The sequence below is a fragment of the Anomalospiza imberbis genome, chromosome 3 (genome assembly GCF_031753505.1).
Source record: "Anomalospiza imberbis isolate Cuckoo-Finch-1a 21T00152 chromosome 3, ASM3175350v1, whole genome shotgun sequence".
NCBI lineage: Eukaryota > Metazoa > Chordata > Aves > Passeriformes > Viduidae > Anomalospiza > Anomalospiza imberbis.
In genome coordinates this window covers 2,921,270-2,946,380 of record NC_089683.1, presented here as the reverse complement: position 1 = coordinate 2,946,380, position 25,111 = coordinate 2,921,270, and the positions used below count along the sequence as shown (strand labels likewise).

At 45.8% G+C, this 25,111-nt stretch overlaps 1 protein-coding gene and 1 long non-coding RNA gene across 3 annotated transcripts in view; one reads left to right on the top strand and one right to left on the bottom strand.

Moving 5' to 3' along the window:
* LOC137470132 (serine protease 55-like) overlaps positions 1-25,111 on the bottom strand; it is a 371,058-nt gene that overhangs the window by 257,878 nt on the left and 88,069 nt on the right. The gene's annotated exons all lie outside the window — the stretch shown is intronic.
* On the top strand, positions 8,492-11,264 carry LOC137470116 (uncharacterized). 2 transcript variants are annotated; one of them, XR_010996882.1, is made up of 2 exons: positions 8,492-9,241; positions 11,002-11,264. It is a non-coding gene; the product is annotated as an uncharacterized lncRNA (long non-coding RNA). The 2 variants fall into 2 exon arrangements; XR_010996883.1 differs by having other exon boundaries at positions 10,952-11,264.

Sequence of the window (25,111 nt, the reverse complement as noted above, 5' to 3'; positions counted from 1 at the left end):
ACCCACAGCATCTTTGGGCTCCTCTGGGACACCTCAGGCAGTGGCACTGCCCTGGCCAAGCCACTGAGGAGTAGCTCTGTTGTTGTCCTATTCTTGGCTCCTGCCCCAAGAGATCTTTACCACTTCCCACGGTGTCTTTCTCACCTTTCATAGTACCCTTCTCTCCAGAACAAACAATCCTTGGCCAGGATTCAATTTCCAGACAAACACCATCCTTTACACTCACACCAGGGCACTTGTACAACCAGGAGGGATGAGCTGAAGGTCAGGAGAGCATCTTCACAGCTGGGAGCTGGAGTCTGGACTCTCAGCAAGGAAAGGACATTGCCTGGAGGGTGGAAGATGCTGCTTCTAATACGCTTCATGTAATGACTCTGAAAATTGGGCTCTAAGCAGCCTGGTCTAGTGGAAGGTGTCCCTGCCCATGGCAGGGGTTTGGAAGGAGATGAGCTATAATGTCCTTTCCAACCCAAACCACTCAGTGATTCCCTGATATTATATCATGTACCTTATGCTATGTTATATTCCTTTATATCTATATTTGATCCTATTTTATGTACATTTTCTCATGTTTTAGGGGACTACACTTTCCTCAGATGTATTTTTTGGAGGAGACTGCCACCAAACTGCAGTGGCATTGTTGATCTGCAAATTCTGGAGTAGCACAAGGCCCTGCTGGGATCCAGGCATTGTCCTCTGCATCCTGTGAGAGTGGAGCTGCTGATCTGGGAATGGAGTTGGAAAACATTCCCATGTCAGGAGCTGTGTGTGCTTGCTGCAGAGCTCGTACAGGTGTGCTAATGAGAGACTCTGCTCCTCACAAGCCTGAGACCTTGGAGAATATTAGTAAAAATGCTAATTTGCATGTCTTGGGGTTAATTGAGGGAATCTCCAATGGAAAAATCTTACTGTCACTTCGGAAGCCGGTTCTGAATACAAATTGTGTGTCTCTATTGGATATCCAGAAATCTTTACAATTTCTTTGCAAACATGTAGGAATAAGGAAGGTAGTTGGCTCCCAGAAGTTTTCCTCAAAATTTCAGACATTTTTTTACCTGTGTTGACATTACACTGAGCATGGAGAATATGTGGGATTCTCCACCAAACAAACAAGAAAGGGGCATGAATATTTTCTCATCTATTCCCCAGGCCACGTGTTTTTCATAGGAAAAGACACATTTCTGCATGCAAAATACTTATTCTTTTCAAGTGGGGCAACACTCTTATTTTATACCTGTACTCTAATCCAAGTTTCTTGCATATAAAAATAATTACTGGATGTTTTTATCTTTGTTTGAGCTAAGCAGTTGTTTGACAAGATGCAGTTGTCTCATTGAGAAACAGGGAAGCAGAGAACTGGTTCATTCACCTGATCCTGATTAAGAATTGGTGCAGGTTTTTATTATCCTGGGATCACAATGTGTTTTCTCATCACATGGTCTTCCAGGGGGATTTCTTTCCTTTTAAAACTGTTTTATGATATGCCACTATAAGACTACCACCAACAGTGCAAGGCACAACCAGAAATCCCAAATATTTCTCTGTTTAATTGCAAATATTTTGTGATGCTCTGATCATTCCATCAGCCATTGGGGGATTTTATAAATGTCTTGCTTCACATTATGTCAGTATAATTAACTACTCTTGTTGAAACACCTAATTTTTGGAGGAGTTTATGGAAGAACACAAGGGAGAGACATGGGTTTGATGCTGATTTTAAATTAATTATTCCTTGGTTTTCAAAGTTCACTTTTAGTAGTTTTGACATTCAGTCTATCTTTTTTTAAACTAGTGTGTCCTGTGGAACAAACAGATTAAAAATTAATGGAAAAGACAAGAAACGAGAGCAAAAAGGCCAAATTTTCCCCTCAGCAAAAGTTTCTTAAAACCAAATTCAGTTTCTGAGCGTCCAGCAGAACAGAAAAGTTTTATTAAATTCCTTTCACTTCCCTTTCTCCAGTTTCCTCGTTTGAGCATTCCGATGGGGCTCTGCGACGCTGCTGATTTCAACGTGTCGCAAGGGTTGTAATTAAAAGCAGAATTCTGCCTTGATTATGGCTCTGATACGTGCCCTTCCCAGCAGTTGGAAGATGATAAGCTCTAAAACCATGGAACCATGCAAAGCACTGCGGATAATGCTGCATGCCGTGGTACAGATGAGTGACAGGACACAAGGACATGGCCTCAAGCTGTGCCAGGGGAGGGTCAGGTTGAAGATCAGGAGGAATTTCTTCATAGAAGGGGTGGTCAGGCATTGAAAAGGGCTGCTCAGAGAGGTTTAGAATCCCCATCCCTGGAGGTGTCCAAGGAATGACTGGACATGACAGTGCATTGGTCTGGGTGACACGGTGGGGATGGGTCACAGCTTGGACTCACTGGTCCAAGGTCCACTGAGGTCTTTTAGACGGTCTTTTCCAACCCACATCTGCCCTCATCTGGGGTGGGTTTCTATTTAATGCCACGGAGGCAACCGTGGGGGCAGAAAATATTGGGATGGAACCCCAAGTGGGTGCCAAGTTATGTCTAGGGTTGGCATCATTGCTCCAGTATTCTCTTGGGTGAGTCCCAATTCTCCAGGCCCAAGAGAAGCTGTGGCTGTCCCTGGATCCCTGGAAGTGTCCCAGGCCAGACTGGATGGAGCTTGAAGCAACCTGAGATAGTGGAAGGTGTCCCTGCCCATGGCATGGGTGGGATAAGATGATCTTTAAGCTCCCTTCCAACCAAGCTACTCTGTGATTCTGTAGAACACCACATCCATGAAGTGGGGACAAGCACACAGTGTTTCTCCCCTTGCAAAGGCAAGGGGTGTTGCAAGGATAAATACAATTAATTACTGCCTAAAATAGTAAAGATACACACTACAGTGGGGAACTCTACAATGAGGACAGGTTTCAAGATCTGTCACAAGCTGCTGAAGAAGAAATAAAAATCTATTTTTTTCACCAGGTTTAACATGGGAAAAGCAACCCAGGCAGTCACTTTTGAAGAGAAATTAGGAACAAAAGAGAACACATGTGGTAAAATGTTATAATAGTCAAAGCCAGAAGATCCTACTCATTTCCTGTAGGAGGAAAGTCACCAAGAATCGGAGAGGGGAAAGCCCACATGATTAAAGGAAGAAGAAGATTGACTTCTCCCTGACTGACAGTCTCTGCATCAGTGCTGTTCTGTTCCAAGACTCCTGTTCCCGAGGTAGTACAATCCAGCCAAAGATAAAGCTGCAGGAAGGCAGAGAGAACATCAAAGATTCACTTACTGATGGAAGAAAGAGGCAGAAAATTAAATCTCAGGTGGCAAACGAGGTTTCCACCCAGGCTAAGGTTGACCAGCAAGATGACCCTAGAAATGAGATATAAAATAGCAAGTGCAAGACTGGAAAAAATGGGGTGTTGTGGGTGTGTTTAACATGTGACACATGCAGTTCTGGCAGGGTGTTGAGCTCCATTTCCACCTCTAGTCACAATGTGAGTATGAGTTGGATGAAGCCACAGCAAAGCGGCTGCATCCTCAAGTTTTATGGTAAAATGAATCCTTTGAAAGAGACATGTTTCCCTGTTTACTCTCTATTGTGAAATGACTTCAAAGTTTCAATGTTTTGTGTGTGTGTGTGTGTGTCAAAATCAGCTTATGTAGATGTGTTTACATACAGTTAAATAAAAAGATGTGTGATTTGTATTTTCATCCATCTCTACTTTCATATACAGCTTTATGTGATGAGCCTCACACATGGAACTCATTTCTTTGCCAGACCATAATTTTCTCTGACCACAGACCTGTGAGTAAATTTTCTAGGACCAGAATTAAATTTTCTAGGACTAGGATGGAATTTTTTCAAAGGAGGCTTGCCATGTCCCAGAACCATGAAGCCATGAGCAGGAGCTGTCTCAGCACCTTGCTGTGCTGTGTCTCCTGAGATCTGCAGTGACCCCCTGCACTGGGGCAGGGCTGGGATGGGCATCACCAGCCTCTGCAGCTTTTCTGTGGCATCAAAAGGACACTTGTTTTTCCATATCTTATATAGGAGCCTTCCCACTCATAGATTTCACAGTTCAGGTACTTGAGACTTTGCTGTCATGAAAAAAAAATGCAGTTTTCTTTTCAATCTTAACAAATCAGTGCTGTTACAACACATCCACTAATCAGAAATTGGTGGGATGGACAAGCAGGTTTGCCCTCACATTCCTTCCTCTCAGGGAGGGAACCCTTTTAACTCCTTGTGCTGAGGCTGTTGAGATGGGTCTCTAATGGGCCATATATTCCTGGAGATGCTGGGAGAGCCCTGTGACCCAGCCCTTGCTCTATCAATTAATCCCTCACCTTCCTTCTCACTGTCAAACTAAATGGGAATGAACAAAGTCCAGGGAATGGCTCTTTGCCCTGAGGCCAAGTGGTACAACTGAGCTCCCTGTCCCCAAAACAAAGCTGGCCATGTCCACACCATTCACTGGGAATGAGCACTGGCCCTTGGCTGTGCCTGAGCAATTTTTGGGTCAATATTAGTTGACACAGATCAAAACTAGGCCAGGGAACATGCTGACCATTTCTTTGCCCTCACAGCCTCGCTGCCCTTATAGCCCAGCACTACAGGCCTCACCTGGGCCTCCTTTCCAGGCTAAAGGGTTGTGTTTTCTTTAATTTAATATTCAAATGCCAAGTAAAGCTGAGAATCTTCCAATGAAGAAAGATAATGCACCTACACCCCATTCTGGGATCAAAGCTCTACAGAGACATGGGGGCTGAAACTCTTCAGAGAAAGGAGGGCATAAATGCCTGGTATCCAGTATCCTGCTAGAGAAACCCATTCCCAGAATTAATGAAATAAAACCATCCTCCAATTCTCTGGATTGTGCTGGTCCTGACTCGCTAAAACCTTCCTACCAGATAGAACCTCTGAAGTGGGATTGATGGGGGAAACCTAAAACATGAGCCATGACAGGTTCAGTGCCCAATCTCATAAACTGGAGTTCAGAATGGCACATCTAATTAAACCATTAGACCCATGAGATTTACCCAAATCCCTTTGAAAGTGTCGTTCACATCTCCCCACTCCCCACCCCAATGAGAGAATCACAGAAATGAAGACATGGCATTGTTGGGGGCTGAGGCCTTGTAGAAGTGGCCATCTCCAGGCCTGCCCTGTTTCCAAAATCCACAGACTCCCTGCAGCAAGGTACCTCTTTCATCAACCCTTTCAGCTGTGCTTGGGTATATCAGGTTGGATAACAGGAAAACATTCCTCCCCCAGAGGGTGTCAGGCACTTAAGAGGCTCCCCAGGGAATGGTCAGGCCAGAAGGCTGCCAGAGGTCCAGAAGCATTTGAACAATGCCCTCAGTGATACACAGGATGGGATTGTTGGGGTGTCTGTGCAAGGCCAGGGGTTGGATCAATAATCCTGGTGGGTCCCTTAAATCTCAGGATGTTCTGTAATTCCAACTCTGTGGTTCACTCTTTCTCTCCCCAACAAGAGCTGGCAGAATTGTTGTAGGTGGGGCAGGACAAGAGGACCCCCAGCAATCCTGGCTGTGTGACAGAACAATGGGAACCCCAACATTGCAGCCCTGGAGAGGTTCCAAGAGCAGAGTCCAGACCATGGTCCAGTCAACAGAGCTGACCAGCCAGAGACCCTGAGTGACCATGGTCCTGTCAGCTCTGCGGCACCGCTGCGGCAGCCGGAGCTCCCCCATGGCCCAGCTCCTGCAGCCCCTGCTCTCCCCCAGGGCCTCCTGCAGCACAGGTAGGGCCTGATCCTGAATGCAGCAGCCCAGGGATGCACTGTGGGGACATTCCCAGCCCTTCCTGCCTTGACCCTCTCCCTCCCCCTCCTCCTCAGTGCCCTCAGTGTCTGACCCCCAGCTTGAGCAGCGACCTCCCACAGGATCAGCCAAGCCCCCCGCAGCCCTGTGCCCTGGCCAGCTGTGGCCCGTGGGCTCAGCAGGGCACGGCCAGCACCCCTGGCCTTGCCTGAGCCACATCTGCCCAGGGCAGACCTCTGAGAGCTCCTCTGCCAGGCCCCGTGTGCCCTGGGTGATCCCGGATGTGTCCCCATGCCCCCATGGACTCTGCAGGCACCGGTGGTGGCACCAGCCCCATGTGCAAAACCGCCCAGCTCTGGCTGCCTGGGAAGGTGCCCCTCGCTGAACAGCGTTCCAAAGTCATGCTGAGCACAGAGCATGGCAGGATCTCAGGCAGGAAACATCAGGAGCCACAGCAGGATGCAGGGACAGACGTGCCACCACCCCAGGGCAGCGTGTCCACACGTGGCATCAGGCTGGAAAGGTGAGGGAAGAAGAGGGAGAAGGACCCTCTGCCCAGAGCTGACAGCAAGCTCAAGGCTCCCACAGGCAGAGCTGGAGCAGAAATGTAGGATTAGGCCTTTTGAGGGTTCACATCATTTAGGGCTGGAGGAAGGCTGGTTTTGATGTTATAACTATAGATGTAGGTGTAGATGTAGCTGTAGAAGATGTTGTTCACTGTTCTCCTTTTCCATGAAAACAATTTCATCCATAACCTGTCTGTGTCTGCATGCAATGGGAAGGGAGTGCAGAGGGCTCCAAGAAATGGCAGCCAAGAGGTGCAATAGCATCGCTGAGCCCCACAGCAGAGCCACCAAGCCCCAGAGGGCACCAAGAAGTCCCCAGGCTTGAGTGACTGCCAGCAGTGCAGCAGTCCTGGAGCAGGGCTGCCCTGGGCCCTTCCCCAGAGGAAGCAGCCCTTTGGCATGGGAACCAGGACCACCGGGAGTTTTAGTTTGAATGTCAAATGGTTTTCTTCACCTCCTGGTTTTTGCAAATGCTCCATGTTTTTCAAGACTCATAGAATCATAGACCAGTTTGTGTTGGAACAGGCCTTTAAGGTCTTTTAGTTCCAACCTAGCTCTCCATGGGGACCAACTCTTGCAGTATCTCTGCGAGTGCAGGAGATAAAAAGTTCCTTCAAAAATGAAAGTTGGTTTTCTCATACAAGGAAATAACAGATAGTTCTTGGGAAAAGGTCCCAAGATTATCCTTAAAATTGTGAGATGTGCAATGAAATCATGGGCGGTAGTGACCTCACCTTTCTGCCTGGGTAGGACACTGTGTGTGTTTTTCATATCCTAAAGGTACAACAGTAAAATGTTTCAAAAAGAAAATAAATGTAATGTATTCATAATTGCTAATGTGATTGAGAATGTACATTTAAGAAATGTAATGGCATAAACCTGAAGAAATCTAATTCTGAAAGGAAGCTGTCTAAATTTAGAGTGATGTAGTAATAATTAATCCATTTAGCATTTCATGTTGGTTTCAGCCCCAGGAGTGACTAAACAGAGGACTGCCCCCAGCTTAGGTGGGGCAAGAAAATGGAAGAGGTTATTTATATAAATATATGGGTGTTTTTTCTGCCAAGTCAAAACAGATAATCTCTGATCATCTCCAACAGAAATATTTTTTCCGGGTCAATTTGCACTCTGGGTTAGATAAAAATGTTTTCCAGCAAAGTGAGGACTAAACTAGACCACTATCCAAGGTTGCTCCCAGCCCTGTCCAGCCGAGACTTGGACACTTCCATGGATACAGGGGCAGCCACAGCTTCTCTGGGAAACCTGTGCCGGGGCCTCCCCACCCACACAGGGAACAATTTCTTCCCAATATCCCATCTATGGTTTTGTGGGAGGTGTCCCTGCCTGTGCCAGGGGGTTGGAACGAGATGAGCTTTAAGGTCCCTTCCCACCGAAACCATTCTGGGATCCTGGGATTCCATCTCACAAAGGGAATGTGTGAGGGAGATGAACCTGTTCAGCCTCAAGGAGAGAGGATTGATAGAGGATCTTATCCATGCACACAAATAACTTAAGGGTGGCTCTCAAGAGGATGGGGTCAGGCTCCTTTTGTGGCGTCCAGAAACAGTACAAGGGGCAATGGACACAAACCAAAACATTTGTAAATTCTATCTGGATAAGGGAAAAAATAACTTTCTTACTCTGAGGATGAGGGAGCACAGGAACAGTCTTCCCAGGGAGGTTGTGGAGTCTCTTGCTTTGAAGATATTCCAAAGCCACCTGAATGCGGCCCTGTGTGACCTTCTCCAGTGACCCTGCTCTCACAGGGGGGTGGCACTGTGTGGTCTCTAGAAACCTCTGTCAATGCCAACCCTCCAGTGATGCCATGAAGAGAGGGTCTGCTCTCAGGCCTTAGTCCTGGGGAAGAAAAAACAGAACTACAACAACAATGAAAAATGACCAAAAACAAAGCCAAGCAAGAAGGAAGAGTCATTGGGACCATGGGGCATAAATAGAGACAGAAATAAAATCCATTCTGGCCTTTGAATCATGATAACCATAATATAAACAATGCAGCAGGAAGTTTTTGTTTAATTCAGTGGATATCAATGAGAAACTTCTCCACTGAACAGCATCAAATCCCAGTCCTTTTGGTTTCTTGTCAAATATTCAGCCTGTTATTTAACTATTTTTGTTATTTATTTATTCCCCCCCCCCCCCCCCCCGCTCCTTATGAAAAACCTGGTGACTGTTTTCAAAACCTTCTTAAAGTCTGAATCAAAAAGTTAGTGAAATGTTGAAATGTCATACAGATCTCACTGAAACACGCACAGCTTCATTCTCCACGAAGCTTGCAGTGAAAAGGAAGCAATTGTATTGTAGGATTGAAGACTAAAGCATCACCTGAGTGTCTTGTCATGCAGAGCAGGGAACGTGGAGACCCCAGAGGCAGAACTGTCACCTGAATTTAAAGTATTCAAGGGACATTACCCTGAGGGATGGGGGACAAGGGAATTTTTCTCTCTGTGTTGGTCAGACATGTAAAGCTGTGGGGCCCTGGTCCAGGTGTGCAGGAGCTGGTGAATAACAATCAGGCTACACTTGAGCTGTCACTGGGTCTGGGCAAACTCTTCCCATGAAAATATCCACTGGGAAGCCCCAGGACTGGAACCGTATCAGACACAGTGACAGGGAGGTCTCCTGGGGGCATGCCATGCTGGGATGAGCATGATGCTGTTGGCCTCTAAAAAGAAAAAGGCTTCAAAATCTAAAATATAATACATATATTTAAATACACATCCATCTCACTCTGTTTGTATAAATAAGATCTTTTTTTCACATTAAACCCTTTCTTCATGCCCAGCCTGGCCTTCAGGTGCTATAAAGTGATGTGCCAGGGTTGTCTGAGCTCTGCTGGCTGCGGACATGAAGCCACAGGGAGAAGGGAGCAGCAATGAATGCTGCGGCTTCGCTGGAATTACGTAATTACTTTCTTCAAGCTAAAAGTATTTCAAGTGTTTGATTGCCAGTGCTACATAACAATCTGGAGTAATTATATAATTAACAAGAAATTGCAGCTCCCATTAGGTACTTAGAAGAAGTCAGATTTAGGTTTGATTTTTTAAAAAGGTGGGAAGTTGTGCACATGTGGGTTTTTTGCATAACGATATGACCTCGAAGAAGTTAGGGAGTTGATTTTTTTTCCTTTCCATAAAGGAACATTTCAGTGTTCATTTAGAAAATAGATCAAGTAAGACTTGCTTGAGAAGATTGGGAAATCTAGTGAAATTGGTGATTAAAAAGTTCATTAGGATTAATTGCTTCTAATTGTTACCAAAAAGCTTGCCAGGGTAGGTAATATTGGATTTCAACACCCCTCTGAATAGCAAAAGACTTGGATTAGCTCCAGGGACAGTCTTCCTGGGGAGAAGGCCAGAGAGTGGTTAGGGTTGGAAAGGACCTTGGAGATCATCAAATTGCAGCTGCCATTGGAGATGGGAAAAGAAACCAGGTCTGACACCCAGATCGTGATTGTTCCCCTCTGTTGGGAGCTGCCCTCTGACACAACGGAGTTATCTGGTACTTCATATCTAGAGCTGGAGAAAAGGGCTATCACATCCCTGCCATATTGCTGATCCTGTTGTTCAAGTGATCAGCATTTCATTCATTAAAGCCACTGGAGCCTTGCCATAAATATCAGCCAAATTTCATCCTGGAGTGAGCTCCCGACTCTTCCAATGATAAACAATTTTATACAAAAAGAAAACCACCACGAGAGGGGGGAAAAATACCTATGCATTTTCCACCCAGATGTGCAAAATGAAGATACTGCCTAAGTAACCTCTTTTAAAGTCTTGAGCAAGGACCAGGAGATATAATTGATTTGGATTTTTTAAAAGCCGGTGCCAATTTCATCAGAAAGATGCCTTGTGCAGCTCAAACCCACTGGGAGCCAGCATGAAATAATGGAATGGTTAAGTAACTTATTATGGACAGCAAGAAGAATTTGTAGCAGAAACTGTCGGCATGTCATTCCAGTGCCAGGACAGAGAAATCAGTTCTAAAATTGATTTCATTTGGTGGTGATGCAAAAAAACCATCGGTGCCAGACAAAGGGAGATGGGGCAAGTGGAATATTCCTGTTGCAACACCGAGCTGCCGAATGGGGACAGAGCAGTGAAACAATGGGAGAGGAGGGGAAATGACTTGAAGAGCTGCATATGAGACTGAAATTATGCTGCAAACTTTGGAAGCTCCATCGTCACGTGGAAAAGTAATTTAATAGCCAGGCAGGCAGAGGACTGAGCCTCGGCTAAATGCAGGGCTGAGCAAACCTCATTGATTTCCATGGAAGGCAGCAGTGGATGTAGACAGATCCAGCACAGGGACAACAAAAATCGGGAGCATCTTGGCACAGGGATGGGGTGGGGACCAGCATCCCATGCCACGTGTGTAGCACCAACCTTTCCACACCACCAAGCCCCAGCAGTGGGAATGTGTCTGGTATGGGATGGGAGCTGCTGCTGCTCCCTGCACAGATTTTACAGCTGCTTCCCAGCAGTCAAAAACGGGGAGAAAAAGCAAGACATTCTACCAAGGACAAGGAATTTGAGGGTGGATGTGGTAAAGCGGGGAATGGCTTTGGGAGATAACCGGTGTCACGCCGCCGTAGCGGATGTAAATCCCCGCAGTCGGCTCTGACCGTTTACACCATGAGGATCCAGCCCTTTGTTCCCCGCAGACTCCGGGATTAGGGGAAATGAAAAGGATAAAGAACAGCCCTCCTGAAGCTGCGATTCACCCGCACGTTAATGTATGCACATAAAGGAGCGGCCACCCGGGCCAGGCTGTGCTGAGAAAAGATGCGAAGGTCATTCAGGAGCAGATGTCACCTTAGCAGAAAACAAAGCAGTAAAATGAACAAGCCTCAATGGACCAAATGCCTTTTCAGGCAGGCTCCAGAATCCGTGTTCCAGTAACAGAAATAAATGTACAGGGGGAAAATGTGTGTGTTTGTTTCTTTCTCTCATGGCAGTAGAATCACGTCCCCGTGTCTGGGCAGGAGCTACTTGAAATAAAGCTAGAACAACGCTTATCTCTTATCAGCACTCGGGATTTGCAATAATGAAAAGATTTGCATAACAAATGCTTCTTCTCGTTCGGGTTGGGATGGAAGTATTAATTTCCCCTACTTTTCTACAATTTTTTTTTAATATATCCACCTTCAAGCCAAAACACAAACCTTTCTACTTTATAACCACTGCCTCAACCCTTGTCTATGCTGACTCTCTCCTGCTGCAGTTTGGGGATTGAAAGAAACACATTTTTGGCCTCATTTATATCCTTACAGGCTCCTTATGGCTTCTATGCACTTGCAGAGAAAATAAAGACAAAAGGCCTCATTCATCCCTCGCATGGCCCCATTTTACACCCGTGCCGCTCTGCTTTTTCAGAGCCGGGGAGGTGAGAGAAGGATCCTCCCCGCGTAGTCAATTAATTATGAAGTCAATCAGGAGGTAAATATATGCATTAGCATCGGCGAGGGCTGGAGGGGATCTCTGCTGTTGTATCACAGCATCTCTCTGCACATCAGCCTGCTCTGCCCTTTGATCATTTATTCTGCAGCCGGGCCCCCTCCTGCGAGCGCATGTTGGAGCTCCTGAGCTTTGTGCCTCGGCAATGGGAGGTGTTCGGTGCTGCTCTGAGGGCTGGGAGCCAGAGGGATGGGTGGATGGATGGATGGATGGATGGATGGATGGATGGGTGGATGGAGATGGATGGATGGATGGATGGATAGATGGATGGATGGATGGATGGATGGATGGATGGATGGATGGATGGATGGACATCCAGAGGCTTTCCCAGATGGTGGTCAGACTCCTCTCGCCCCAGAGTGGAAAGAAACAGGCTCAATGGATATTTGACTCAGCCCTTCATCCCACTGAGGGCTTTCCAGGACCTTCCCAGGCCATGCACCAACACAGAAGCATGGGAGAGTGATCAGCACAGAAATATGGGAGAGTGATCTCCTACAGCCAGGACCTGTCTGAAACTTGATGTGGGTCATGTCAGATCCGTGAAGTTCCCCACTCAAGCCAAAGCTGCTTCTTGAAGATGTCACAGTCATACTGATAGATAATTTTTTTACCAGGTTCTTTGAAAAAGTCTTCTTCCACTCTTAGAGTGGAACAGCTTTCCTGATACCTAACCCTAAAGCTTAATTCTCCAAATAAAGCCTTTTTCTTCCAGTCCCTTTCCTGGGGAACAACTGCATTTGCTCCAGAAGTGCATGTACACTGTGCATGCTCTTCTCATGCCACAAATCATTGTATTTACTGTTTGGTAACAAAAAAAAAACAAAAACAAAAACAAACAAAAAAAAAAAAAAACCCAGCAAAACCTTTTTTCTCTCCTTCTCTTTCTCTTTGTTCCTGCATCAGCAAAAAGTACAAATCAAGTGTCAGCCTAAACTGACAAAGCTGAATTACACCTATAACCTACTGCAAAATCATCATTTTACTGACTTTATAACCAAGGCTGGCCAAGCTGACTGCAGGAATTTTGAGCTCTTTTCAACCCCAAGTCACTCCGGAAGAACTTCCATGAGCCTCCCCTGGAAACTTCATTAGAATTTATAGCATTGATATTGTTTTCCCAAATAATGAGACTGTATTCTGAGATCCCCACAAAATCCAAGATAAAGGCCAGAAGTCAGTGCATCACCCATGTGAACATTACTGTGGAAAAGCATCTATTTCTCCCCAGGAGAGGAAATTAAACATTTTACCATTCTTTCCAGTTCATTGTGCTAGAGCAGTCCATATTAATGATATCCATAGGTCAAAAAGGAAAAGGGGGATGCTTCCTCATTCATGGACATTATGGAGAAAATTTAACAGGCAATTTATTTATTTCTTTTTCTTTATTTAGGACATTCATGCATGCCACCTCTTATTTCAGGGCACAGGGCTTTTAATTAGGGCATAGGCTTTGAAACAAATGCACTTTGGAATTGCTGAAGAGATAAAACCAGAAGACCTTAAACTAAAATTATAAGGAAGTAAAAATGTATATTATTTTCCTGACCCCACCCCAATTTTGAAATTGTTGGGCCATCGCCATCATTTTTTTTAACTTAATATAGAAGAAACCTTTTTCTTTCCCTAATGAATCTCGGCAACATAACAAATAATTGTCAGGTTTTGAAATTCCACACTTATTAAAGTCTAATTCAGCACCCGGACACCATTCTGCCATGACAATGTCCATGACTGACTTCCACATTTCCACATTCCTAACTACTAAGGGAAAAAAAGTCGGGTATTTCTATCTCCACTATGGCTGTTTGGTCATACAAGAAATGATGCCTGTCTCCCTCAATTTCTCCTCTTGACAGTGAAGTGCCGAACAAAAAACAGGAACAAAAAGGATCAGCATTAAAAGTTAATGCTGTAGGATTCGGCTTTTGTGTCTCACTTACAGAGGAGGAATTACAATGACAGGTGAATCGATCTCGTTTTCCTGCCCAGGGATGGGTGACAAGTTCAGAGAAGTTATGGATAGTCTAAGGATCTTCTTGCAGAGATCTTCAGAGTAGAATCACAGAATGATTTGTGTTGGAAAAGCCCTCCAAGGTCATCCCAACTGTTAACCCAGCACTGCTAAGCCCACCTAAACCATGTCCTCAAATGCCATATCCAAATAACTTTTGAATACTTCCAGGGATGGTTGCAGTTGTGCAGTCTCAATCCTTGGGTGTTTTTAAGACCTAACTGGAAGAGCAGCTTGGTCTAAACCCAGGGCTGACCCTTCTTGGAAAAGAAGGTTGGACCAAAGACTTCATAAATGCCCTTTAAGCCCAAATTCTTCTGCAATCGAGCAAAACAACACCTTGTTAATTTTCCTTTTTTTAGTTTGAACCCCTCACACTCAAAACTGTCCCCACCTTTAAACAAGGGACTCTGGTACTGGTTAATGACCTGGGATATCCTATTTCTATCCCTACTTCACCCGACTTTCCTACAGGGCTCTCCATGTCTCCATCTCCATCTGCAGAACGGAGACATTTCTCTGTCTGCAAAAGGCAGCTGCAAGATGAATTTGTTGGAGATCAACGGGTCCTGAATTCAGTGGTAATAAGGGCCATAAGACAGACAAAATACAGGGTGGGAAAAATCTGACAAGATTTTGATATCTGGTCTAGTTGCCTGGATACTCTCTCCTGGCACAGAAAACTCATGCGCCACAGCCACCGTCACATGGTGTGAGCTCAGAAGTTGATTCACTTCAAGGCAGGAAGAATAAACAGAAAATAAAATGTCTTCCACGATTATTTCAGGGCCAGAACATTAGCAGTTATAAATTACTCGAGACCTTTTGCTTTCACACCTAAGAGTACCTTGGCTGATGCAGAGAAGCAAAATTGTCTTTTTGCCACGAGGCTTGGGCTTGGAGCAGCCTATGGGTGCATTGTGTCGGGAGCATGATTTTGGAATCTGGAGTGTGTTAGACAGTCAAGATCTGCAGCCTACTTCCATATGGCCACATTAATTTCACGGCAACTCTGCGGAGAGGAAGATGATGCACCTCCCACCATCCTTGTGGGGGAGAAGCAGTGCTCCTGCCAAGCAGTTTGCACAGGACAATAATTCTAAGCACTATCCCCTCTGTGAACAGCCTCAAATGGGGCTGCTGAATCCTCCCATCACTTCTCCGAACTACTGCCAGGGCAACCCCTTGTAAACCTTCTAAAAGCCCAGTGAGTTTTTTCTTCCTGGGCCACAGGAGTGAAATGAGAGAAATAAAGTGAAATAACTTCCCTTTGCTGAAGAAGGAGACAAAGTGTAACTGTGGTTCTTAAAAAGCTTGAGGAGCTTCCAAAATACAAGGGTTGGAAATGTAGCAAATTCAGGGAGATCCTTTTAAGAGCATTTAGGGCATTTACATTTACAAGAAAAGTAAATGTGGATCCAGCTTGAAGATCTGTGGTTCTCTCGTGACAAGGAACAGGCCAATACATGTTCTGGAGCACCACCACCATGGAGGCTCCCTGCCTGCTCTATGTCACTGTGAGTCTGCATCATCCAAGGAGAGACATCAGCCTCTGTATCCCATGAAAATGCCAGTCTGGGATTTATTTAAAGTTAGGAGAGTCTTTCAGGAAGTAGGTTATTGGCACAGTGTTCTGGTGCTGTGGGCACTTAGCGTGAAGAAATTGCTTCTTCAACAGTTTGTTTTTCCCCTCGCATTTTGTTCCATTGGAATTCCTCAGTGAAAAAATTTATTCCCATCAACTTGGGTCAGAATTTGAAGCTTTAGATTCAAAGTTTCAAGTTCTGGATCCACAATGGAAAAGGTCCTGACCCAGTCTCTCCCTCTTTGTGGTTGGGCAAGAGAGGTGAACAACAGGAATTTGTAACAAAATTGGTTGATTTATTGGATTTATTGAATGGGGCCCTGAGCAAACTGATCTAGTGGGTGACATCCCTGCCCAGGCAGGAGGGGGAACAAGATGAGCTTTAAGGTCCCTTCAAACACACACCTTCTGTGATTCTTTGATTACAAAGATTCTTTCAGACTTTATGAACATGGCATTTTGGCTTGGCTCAAAATTTAGGATCCCACAAAGACGAGCCAGTTAATCCCAGCAGAGCACCCATAAATACCACAGAGTAGGAAAGGTTTTAAAATTCCAAAGACTGATTATTTTAATAATTTAAGGGCCACACCTCAAGTGCCAGCTGCCAATCCGCAGGCCTGGAACACATCTGTTCTCGGATGCTCAGCATTACAATTGCAAATGGCCCATTCTGCTGCTTCCCAACATTAGCCCAGTGAGAAATACACACACACACACAAAATTTATTCCGCAGAACATCTGAAAAGGCATTTTCTGTTCATTTAACAAACTGCCCAGTGCAAAACATACAGGCAGGAGGTGCCTGCTGGGTGGGAGCTCCTCTGAAATTCTATGGGATTTGCTTTGGCCAAAAAATGGCAGGACCTGGAGTCAGTGCTCTGTTTTCTCCCTATCACTGTGCGACTTGTCCGTTGTAGATGAACAGGATGGATGGATGGACAGAATACTCATATCAAACCCCAAGTTTCAGCCTCTAAACTCACATCAATCTTCCTCAGAGCAAATTAAATCTTGTTTAAACAAAAGAAATCAAAAGACAACCACTCCTCCCATAAGTTTACTATTTAAACCAGGAGGAGCTTCTCATGTTAAAGACTCTGCGTTATCACTATCAGAGATAGCAATTAATTTTCTGGAAGACTGCATGACAATAAAGCCCAAATCAGTCCTGGCACTTGGTCATGCTGGACAGTGTGCTGGTGTTATTAAAAAGCCAATTACCATCAGCTTGTGTTCCAGATGACAGCAGGAACAACTTGGACAACATGGAGTGTTCCAGGGAATCCTGACATCCTTGCACCACTCGTGATAGTTGCAGCTCCCACCTAAGTAATCATTCAGCTGCAAAAGCAACCCTGATTAAAGTGTTTATAGAAGCACTTCTGGCAAGAAAAGAATTTCATCCTCACCCACTGACAGATGCCTTGCTTCTTTCTCTGAAACATTCAGCAGCAGTGTCACAGGGGTCAGCTTCAATCAGCTAAGATAACTCAGATATTCTTAAATTAAAATCCAAAAGAAAATAGAATACTTCCTCTTGACTTCCACCTGGCAAGTCAAATAAGGACAATAAAATAAATGAAATTTTATGATCTACATTATTTGGTCTCTCTTGCGAGGGGGGGAAGGAAGACTCATCTCATGGGTTTTGATAGGAACTGTTACAGAGGTAGGACTATGAATATCAAAGATATTTTCCATTTCAAAGATCCCTTTTGGAGAGAAAACACTTCCTAAATTCCTTTACATCTGTGAGTATGGGAGGAGAATGCTGTGATGGCTGGATCCACATCCTTTCAGGACAACTTCTGAGAAGGGAGTGTTCTGTCATTTTGTTGGTCTGTATTGGATGGACGTCCCTATCCTATGACAATCCCACAAGTCCTGGCTGCACAAAGTTGGGATCTGCAGCCTTTGGCTGACAGAGAACATTGCAGGTGGCTTTTACTCCTGTGCTTGAGTACCCCTGGGTGCGTCAGTGCTGCTCTGGCCTCCAGAGGAGGCCTCAAGCTTGGTTTGTGACCACTGGTGACATTCACGGTGCCAGCACACGTGTACTTCTGAACAGAATTAACTGCAGTGTTCTGGCAAGCTCTAACTTGAATAATTATGGTCTGTCCTGCAATTTCTCTTTGAGAAACTGCGTTTGGTGCTCTAAAGAAGGGGCTCTACATCATGAGCATGTGGTCCCATTTCATGGCTGTTCATGGCTACCTCCCCACCACAACAGGCCACAGGCTTTCTTCCAAAGGAAAAGCCTGTGTGGAGAAGGTAGGGAGAGAGCTGGATTTTAGCCCTGAGGTGAATCTTTGTGTCCATGATTCATGGAATCATAGAATCACAGAATCGGAATCATCTGTGTTGGAAGGAGCCAACAAGGATCATCGAAGTCCCATCTCCTGGTCCTGCAGAGGACAGCCCCAGGAATTCCACCATGTGCCTTACACAATGGATCACAAATCACCTTCTGAGGCACTTGCTCAGTCCATAAATGCAGGACCAGCTCAAGGTCTGGGAATTGTGAGAGTGTAGGTGCAAGAACAACCTGAAAAACATGGATGACACCTCCCAGGAACACCAGTTGCTCCAGTGACTGCTTTAGGGATGGACTGTTCTGTGGCCTGGGAGACAGAATTACAGATCCTAATGTCCCCAACATATTCACAAGGGACTTCAATGCACTTTCTTTGATTAATACTTGTGAAGGGCTTTCAAGAAAGGCTCAGCAAGGGTACGTGGTTTGTGGCACTAATCTTGGAATCACAGAATGGTTTGGGTGGGAAGGGACCCTAAAGCTCATCCCATTCCACCCTGCCCATGACAGGGGGACCTTCCACTATCCCAGGTTGCTCATAGCACCATCCAACCTGGCCTTGATGGCAGCAAGGAGGGTTATTCTGCCACTTACCTGTTAATTTTCTCTTGAACTTTGATTTTTTGCCAGGTTTGAGGACGCTAGGTGGGAGATGGGCCAGGCCAGACATGTGCAGAGATGTTTCTCTTCTATTGTCTGATATTTCCACTCTTCCCATAAACAGGGAGTTCTTGTTTCCTTCCCAAAGAAGATAGATCCTACAAGAAGCTGTTACAAAGTTTAATGAATAACTTCTGGTTATCAGGTTTTCTCCCCTAATTGACTGGCAGAGAAAAATAAAGCAGCAGCAGCAACAGCTCCATTCTGTCTTTCACTTGAACTTTCCCAAGCACTTTGAAATCCTGAGTGAAATAAACTTCCCAGCCTCTCCTGGAGCAGGTGGGGAGAATAGGAGGAAAGGTGGAAAGGAAATAATTTCCTGAGCTTACCCAGTAAATTGAGACATGGTTTCATCTCTCTGGGGTCACTGTCCCATCCTGTAGCCATCAGGATGGGACCCAGCATGGAAATCAGGGTTGTGTTTGCTTGGGGCTGGGGAAGACTGAGGAAGGTCCTCCTGATGTGGAAAAGAATCTTGATGCTGAAAGTTAATTCCCTGCTTTTTCCCTAATAGTCAAACTGACCTAACTGGGATTCAGTGCTTTGCTCCCTATTTAAGCCTGTGGAAAGGAATAATCACCATTCATCCCTCCTTCTTGTGTCCTCTACAACTTTCCGAAAGCAAAGTCTCTCTCCAGAAGCAGCACTTGTTTGCAGGATGCCCTAAAAAGCCGTATTTTTCCCCAAAAGCAGCGTGCACAGAGTGAAGACTGCAGCTCCAGAATGCCACACGGCTTTGAAAATCCCAGCTGGGCACAGCCCCACTTGGCTACCTGTCTCTGAGGGTGCTGGGTTCACCGGAGGAGCTGCCATCCCTGACACGGAGCGGGGCATCAGCTGCTTGCCGCATGCCAGGGCTCGACGTGCCGAAAGTGGAGGAGGACGAGCTGCTGCCGCCCTCTGGGAGAGCCGTCAAAACATCTGTGATATTTGGGACCGTTCCAGGGCGAGGGAATCAGAAGTGGATCCTGGAAATCTGCCTATTATCCTAATGAGGATGTTTCCGTGTCGTGGCAGACCGAAGCGGGGAGGCTGATGCCGGGGAAGGGTTGGTCCAAGTGACCTCCTGCTGTCCCAAAGGGTGGCCCAGCACAAGGGCATCCCTGTCCTCCCCATCAGGATCACTTACTGGGTTGTGTCATGTGTTATTGCCTGTGTAACTTCAGCTCCCAGGAGTTTTTTCCCATTAGGAAAAGGAGGGGGAAAAAAACAAAAAACAAAAAACAAACTAGCTTTGCACGGGCTTTTAAGCAAACAAAATGTGGAACATGTGTGCACACAAGATTTCACACCCACGCACAATTTCCCTTCTAACGTTGCAAATGGCTCGTACACAAGGACCTGGTGTAATGCAAGTCAGGGAAAAGTGGGAAAAACAAGGGGAAAACAGGGAAGAAGACAAAAAATAATTCAGTTGTTTTCATTCTAGGGAAACCATGTAAATTTTCAGCAATGAAAATCAACCCCCATCCTGTTTTGTCTGATGTTTGATCAAGTTGAAAACCCTTCCCGTGCTCTACCATGGGGGTACTGTAAAGCAAATAAAAATTGGGAATAATAATAATGGCACATCTGGGGTGGCAAAGTGATTTTATTTAGTATTTATTGCCATCAGTCACTCCAGGTTTGCTAACGCCTTTTGGACTTCCAGGTGGGAGCCATAGCCTGGCTCATAGGTCAACAGCCTGAAGAAGATTCTGGATCATGATTAAAAACTTCCCAAGATTTTATGAATGATGACAGCCTGAAGAAAAGTCCTATTATTCCCAACATTTCTTTTGGATGAAAAAAAAAATATAAAGGAAAACCAGAGTTTCTCTCTGCACATCCAACAGTGGCACTTTGCAAACTTTTCTGAATCCTAAAAATATTCCTCTAGATTGGTGGTTTATTATGATGTTTTGTTTTGTTTTTTTTTTTTGTCAGTGAAGGTTTTCCATTGAATGATACATAGAATTTAGGGAAGATATTACAAATTAGGAAGAAATTCTTCACTATGTGGGTGGTGGAAGAGGTTTCCCGGAGAAGCTGTGGCTGCCGCTGGATCCCTGGAAGTCCCCAAGGCCAGGCTGGACGGGGCTTAGAGAAGCCTGGGATAGTGGAAGGTGTCCCTGCCCATGGCAGGGGGTGACACTGATTTAAGGTCCCTTCCAAACCATTATGGGATTTTATGAAAATTACTTTAAGGCAAAACCACCTGCAGAAAAACATCCCAAATGAAGTCCTGGCCAGGAATCCCATGTGCCTCATCCCTCTGATCTTCTCAGAGCCAATTTCTCCTGACACTCATTGAGTGTCCGAGTGCTTCCTCCCCACCACGTCAGAAACACAAATGTGAAACACGTGCTCTGCTTCATTAAAAATTATGCTAATGGGAGACATCATTTAAATTGCTAATAGGGTCGGCTGTTTCTAGTAAGACATGACAAACTGTCTGGAAGGAATTTTTGCATTTTTAAAGATCCCCTTTATTCCCAAAGGGAAGCGAGTTGTTTCAGAGGGGAAAATATATATATGTATTTATATACACACACAAGCACGCACACAAACACACACACAAAGACAAACATTTTTTTTTTCCCTTCAATAAAATGCAAGTGCTACAAATCAGCTTTTCTTTTGTGGGTGCATGAGGTTGGATCCTCTTTAGCCACAGTGGCTTTGGGAAATGGGTGTTTGGGTGCCACTGCAGCAGGAGCTGCTGGAAGGGTGTCCCTTCACCACCCCGACCACCTCCCCACACCCTGCACGCACCAACTCCCGCTGCAGATTAGCAGCTGCTCTTTGCAAGGAATGCTGATTAGCAGCAAGCAGGGGAGGGAAAAGCCGCAGGGATGGATAAAAGATGAAGCCAGAAGAGCAACCAGGACTTCTGCTCCCTCCCGGGACCGGCTCGCCTTGGAATAAGTTATTTTTGTGACAGACTGGAGCAAACCCTACAGCAAAGGGGCAGCCTCGTTTTGTCTTCACTGGGCAGGGCACTGTCTATCCCATTCTTGGGCAGAGCTTTGAGGTGCCTCCCACCAAGAGATATTTGCTCCCCTCAGCAGTGATAGGAGGGAAAACCTGGTCCCTGGAAGCGTTCAGGGAGCCCATCCCTGCCTCTGGATTGTGCTGGCGGGAGGGGGACAGATGGCAGCACAGCCACTGGGGACACCCCCTGGAACACCATCAATCTGCCAGAGGGAAAGGGCTTCCTACAGGGAGCAAAAGAGGACAGGGCAGCACTGGGAGGTGAAGCCAGGAGATAAAGTCAACTGAGGACCGCTGGCAGGCGCAGGTGGCTGCTGAGGGACCACAGCTGAGCTTCACCAAGGGATCTGGGCATCTTCCACAAACTTCCCAGCAGCCCTCCAGCTGGGAGCATCTCCACATGGTGTTGCTGATATCAGTGGCTTGACAGAATTATTATTCTGCATAATTATTATTATATTATTATTCTGCAGAATTATTATTCTGCATCCTCATAATAATAATTTTTTGGTCAAAACCTGAATCAGCTCTTGCTCCTCACCTGGGATGGGCTCTCCAGCAGCAGCTTATGAATAGTCATGGCTTAAATGCTGCTGTTGGTTGTCACTTTGTCATTTCAGTGGTTATTAATAAATTTAAGCTTTGATAGGGGTGTCCATGAATTAACTGTTATTTTTGATGACCTTCTGTCATGATTTGACACTGGCCCAATGCCATCTTCTTTCAAAGGCATTTGTGTTGAATGTACCTGGTTCTGTGGGGGCTCCTTTTAATACTTCAGTTTTATCTATTTGTCCTCACAGTTCCATATTTAAGAGCAGAAGCAGCCTCAATATGTGGGTTTTCCGTGTGCTTCAAGCTCTCCATGCAGGTTTGGAAAATTACCTTAGTCCAGATAACTTCACCTTGTGCTGCTTGGGATATCTCTGGGCTTTTCAACAGAAACGGGTGCAGAGAGATGTGGATTCAGCCCTGCCCCAAGCTGATGGGAACTGGGCAGGGAGCCCAGCTATGGAGGAGCCACCACAGCCAGAGGAAGTGACTGTCCCCTTCTACCAAGGCTGCCACATCACCTAAAGGTGATCTTATCTCAGGAGTACAGGAAAAGTGACCATTATGCCCATGGACAGACACAAAATCTCTTTGTTTCTGCTCCAGACTCAATTCCAACATCCGCTCCTCTCCCTCTCCCAGTCCTGGCACAATATTTATTATTAACATGACAACCACAAGGCTGAGCTTGTCTGATGTTTTATCTCACTGTTATTTTATCTCACCTAAACCACTGCTTGGCCATTCCATCTTGGCATTTTCACCATTTCTTTTGCCATCCCTTTTTACCAGCATAACTCAGCACTCCAAGGTCCACAGATGAGTCCCAATAACCAATATTTACAAGTGTCATGGAAAAAATTAAGAAAAAAAACAGCAAAACAACAAACCCAAGGTAGGCCAGTGGACCTGTGCTGCACTTAGCAATGAAGGACACACTGGCTAATTCTGCCTCTGATGGAATATGGTTGTGTCTGGCACATGATACAGAATGGCTGCCCAACAACCAGGCAGCCACTAAATTAAATTCCAAGACTCCAATTGCAACTTCCTCACTGCACAGCTTTAGGAAATGCAGACGAAGACCATGATGCAATAAATACCCAACAGCATTGGAAGATGGCTCCTCCAATAGCAGGCTGGGATTCCAGGACATTTATCCTGGTGAAATGAACAGTGCGGGATCTGTCCCTAATCTGGGTTGGAGGACTGTTCCATGAAAACATCAACTCACAGAATGGTTTGGGGTATAAGGCACCTTTAAGGTGATCTAATCCAAACCCCCTGACACAGGCAAGGACATCTTCAGAGCCCCTTTAGCTTGGCAAAATTTATCCCAGGGCAAAACCATTCCAGAGTCATGCTGATGATGATTTCTGGGCTCCAAAACACTTCAAATTCCCTATTTCTGACAGACCCTAGTGTAAGATGAACATCGGTCCTCAAGGACATGAAGTTTGGGTCTTGTATCTGATTTGTAAATAATGGCCTGAGGTAGAAAACAATGGAAACAGAGATTGGATGAGGCGATCCTGGAATATCAACCAGCTTTCTTGGGCCCCTCTTCCCTCCTGGGCGTTATCCCATGGGACTGATCCCAAAAAGATCCCTGAAGAGACTGAAATTTGCTCTCTTGAAGCCCAGGGTAATGCGCTCGCTCTGCACCCTCCTCGCTGCCTCTCCAACTCCACCATTCCATGGTCCCAGCAGCCCAGGCTGCCCTTGAGCTTCACAGTCCCCACCAGCCCCTCCTTTTTGATGGGAACAGGTCCAGCATGGCCCCTCTCCTCCTTGCCTCCTCTATCCCCTGGAGGAGGAAGTTGTGGCGGCACATTCCAGGAGTGGGATGGATCCAGGTTCCGCTCGTGTAAGCGATACGGTAATGCTGTTGCAGAAAATATGATACACACTTGAGTAAACAGGTGAAAGTACTTTACCCGCCATGTTTCAAGGGAATTTAGTGAAGAAATATATTTTTAACATGAAGAGGCTGTTCAGGAAGATCTTGTAGCCTGTTTTTTTCATGAGAGAAGAGTGAAGTGTCAGAACCACCTTCAATGCTCACAACAGGAGCATTGGGAAGGTGGGAAATAGTGTTCAGGCCTATGAAAATGGTCCGTAAGATCCTCTGCTGCAGCCAGAGGTGGAATAAAACATCACAATTGTTCCAGGTGGAGATGGCACTCCGAGTTTTATAAGATTGGGATCGAAAGGATTACCTCTACTGCAGATTTATTTCAGATGTTAGATTGTATCAGCACAAGTTTATGCCAAGAGAAGGTCCCAAAGGAGTGGGTCTACATCAGAAAAAAAAAAAAATCCATTGCAGGCCTTTAAAAAGGTTTCTAAGGTCGTTAAGAGATGTGAACCTCGTCCACTTCTGTTCTCTTCTGGTTTGCTGTATTGATATTTGGAATGTGTCTGAAGTTTACAGCAGGACAAGGGGGAATGGCTTCCGACTGCCAGAGGGCAGAGTGAGATGGGATGTTGGGAAGGAACTGTTGGCTGTAAGGGTGGTGAGGCCCTGGCACAGGATGCCCAGAGAAGCTGTGGCTGCTCCATCACTGTCAGTGTCCAAGGTCAGGCTGGATGGAGCTTGGAGCAACCTGGGATGGTGGAAGGTGTCCCTGCCCATGGCAGGGGATGGGATGAGATGGGCTTTAAGGTCCCTTCCAACCCAAACCTTTCCATGATTCAGTTTTTATAACCATACAGACCCTGTAGTAACATGGAAAGTGCATTGGAAAATCATAGAAGACTTTGGATTGAAAGGGACCTTTAAAGGTCACCAACCCCCCTGCCGTGGACAGGGACACCTTCCACTATCCCAGGATGCTCCAAGCCTTGTCCAACCTGGCCTTGGACACTTCCAGGGATGGAGCATCTACCACCTCTCTGGGCCACCTGTGCCAGGGCCTCACCATCTTCACAGCCAAGAATTCCTTCCCAATATCCCATCTATCCCTGCCCTCTGGCACTGGGAAGTGAGTCCAGGCAGCCCAGGGTGGCTAACCCTGAGTGTGTGTGGCACGTGGCACTACTCGTCCTTAGCGCTGAGTGCACCCTCCTGGCCTCCGTTTTTGTTGTATCTCCCATTAATCCTTCCTCCCAATGCCTCCCCTAATCTCTCCAAGCCTTTCCCCTGTTGGCTGGCACCCCTTAATCCTATTACAGAGATTTCTGTTCTAAAAGTTTGGCTGAACCACCCTCCAA